This window comes from Etheostoma spectabile, chromosome 16, assembly GCF_008692095.1.
Source record: "Etheostoma spectabile isolate EspeVRDwgs_2016 chromosome 16, UIUC_Espe_1.0, whole genome shotgun sequence".
Lineage (NCBI taxonomy): Eukaryota > Metazoa > Chordata > Actinopteri > Perciformes > Percidae > Etheostoma > Etheostoma spectabile.
The window spans coordinates 22,033,791-22,036,242 of record NC_045748.1 but is presented as its reverse complement, the minus strand read 5'-3'; positions in this window follow the sequence as shown (position 1 = coordinate 22,036,242).

Here is a 2,452-nt window from a genome sequence, read left to right as displayed (position 1 = left end):
TACAGATAATTCATGTGGTAAACAGATACAGATAATGCTGTACTCGCTGATCCCTACTAACCACACAGTACATTGAAACTGAAGCTTGCTGTACTTATCCTATTATTACTATATATTTTACTGTGGCATTTGACAGTAAGCTGCATCAGGCTGCGAGAATTCAAAGCCAAGATCATCAATGATGACCATATTTTCAATAACATCCAACGCTCTGTCAACATTAGGTCAAATCTTCAAGAAAAATCAAATATACATGAAACAACTGTATCAGGTACCATTTGAAAGAAATTCAGAGAGTGAAACATCTGCACAATGAGTATGTGGAGGTATGGATTGTTCATCGTACTATGGTGTGGCATTGTGCACTACTCAATGTTTTGGCACTAAAAATACTGTGCAATAGATATTGAATAGCATTCTATTGTCTTTTACTGTGTTTCAGAGAATCTTGCAAATGGTTGCTGCAGAAATTCCACATGAATTTTTATATGTGGATGAGGCTGGATTTCTTCTTGCAAAAACAAGAAGAAGAGGGAGGAATGTAATTGTACACAGGGCGATAACAAATGTGCCAGGGCAGCAAGGGGGAAACATCACCCTTTGCACTGCTATTTCACAAAATGGGGTCCTCCACCACCATGCAAATCTGGGACCCTATAATGCAAATCTAATACTTGCATTTCTTGACAGATTGCACGAGATTGTCACAGTATTAAACCATATGGACCGGATGCGGTACATTGTCGTTTGGGACAATGTCTCATTCTATCGGGCTTCTCTGGTCCAGAATTGGTTCTATGAGCACCCTGAATTTGAAGTCTTATACCTTCCCCCATACTCCCCCTTCCTGAATTCAATAGTTTTTTCCAGCATGGAGGTGTAACTTATACAACCTGCGGCCCTATGATCGCTTGCCCCTCATTCAGGCCTTGAAGCGAGCCTGTGATCCTTTCATAGTAGCTTCTTTGCGGGGGGGGGGGAATTAGTCATTCGCCATTCTTCCAACGGTGCCTTGCCAGTGAAGACATAGCCTATGATGTAAAGGAAATCTTATGGCCTGATCCAGCCAGACGGAGAGATGATGAATAGTTGCACTATTCTTGTTGCTTTTACAGTAGTTATTCTTCTAGGGGTGATCCGAGTATCCGGCTGAAACGAGTATCCGGTACGGATCAAAGGCACTATTTTGGCCGAGTACAAGTATTATCCGAGTAAATATGGTCAATATCCGTGCTCGGATTGAATAACAACCCTCAACTGGCCGCGCAGCGTTCTGTGATAGTCACAGCGCCCCCCCCCTACAAAACACTCGCGCTCAATCACACACACAGAACATGGAGAACCATTCTCTCTCCTCTCTCGCTCTCCTCTCTCTCTCTCCCTCCTCTCCTCTCTCTCTCTCTCTCTCTCTCCTCTGCATCTCAATCAGTCCTCTCCCTCTCCGTTCCTCTCGCCTCCTCTCTCCGTCCTCTCGCCTCCTTCTTTCCTCCTCAAACCATCTCCTCTCTCTCTCATCCGTCTCTCTCTCGCTCTCTCCTCTCCGGTCCCCCTCTCTCTCTCTCTCCCAAACCGTCTCTCTACCCTCCTCCTCTCTCACGTCCCTCATCTCTCTCTCTCTCGCGCTCTCGACTCCTCTCTCTCTCGCCCTCTCAAAGCCTCCTCCCCCATCCTTCTTCCTCTCTTCCTCGGTCTCGCTCATCTCCTCCTTTCTCCTCCTCGCTCTCCCCTCCCCTCGCCACAAGCCTCTCCTCTCCTGCTCTCATCTCGACACCCCTCTCTCCTCGCGACTCATCGCTCTCTGCTCTCTCTTCTCTCTCCTCCTCCCTCTCTCTCTCTCCGCGTCTCCTCTCTCCATCTCTCGTCCCTCCCCTCTCCACTCCTCGTTCCACTCACTCTCTCTCTCTCTCTCTCTCATCTCCTCTCCTCTCTCTCCCTCTCATCTCCTCGGTCCTCCTCTCGCCGCTCATCCTCTCTCTCCCATCGGGTAAGTCGGTCGCCTACTCGGCCTCTCTCTCGTTGACCTTCTCGTCCTGTCCTTCCTCCGGTGGTCCTCTCTCCTCTCCTCCGTTTATAGTACTTACAGACATAGTAACCAGTAGTTTTCGGTGAACAGGGTTTCAGACTCCTTCTTGTTTTAAATGTTACTCTGTTGCATCTCTGCCATCGGAGATTTTTTTTTTACTGTCAGCTGCCCCCCACCCCCTCTCTCTGTGTCTCTCTCTTATACACACACACACCTGGTGTGAAAATAAAAAAAATAAAAAAGAACCACAAACAAAAATCACACTGATCATACAAAAATAAAAAGTTAAAAAAAGAAGTTATATTGAGTATGAAAACTCTTGTTTATTACATTTCACTTCATAATTGCGACCCATGTGTTGTATTCATTGTTGAAAAACGTTCTGTAAATAGTTTGTTACCATGACAACACCATTGATCTGAAGCTCAA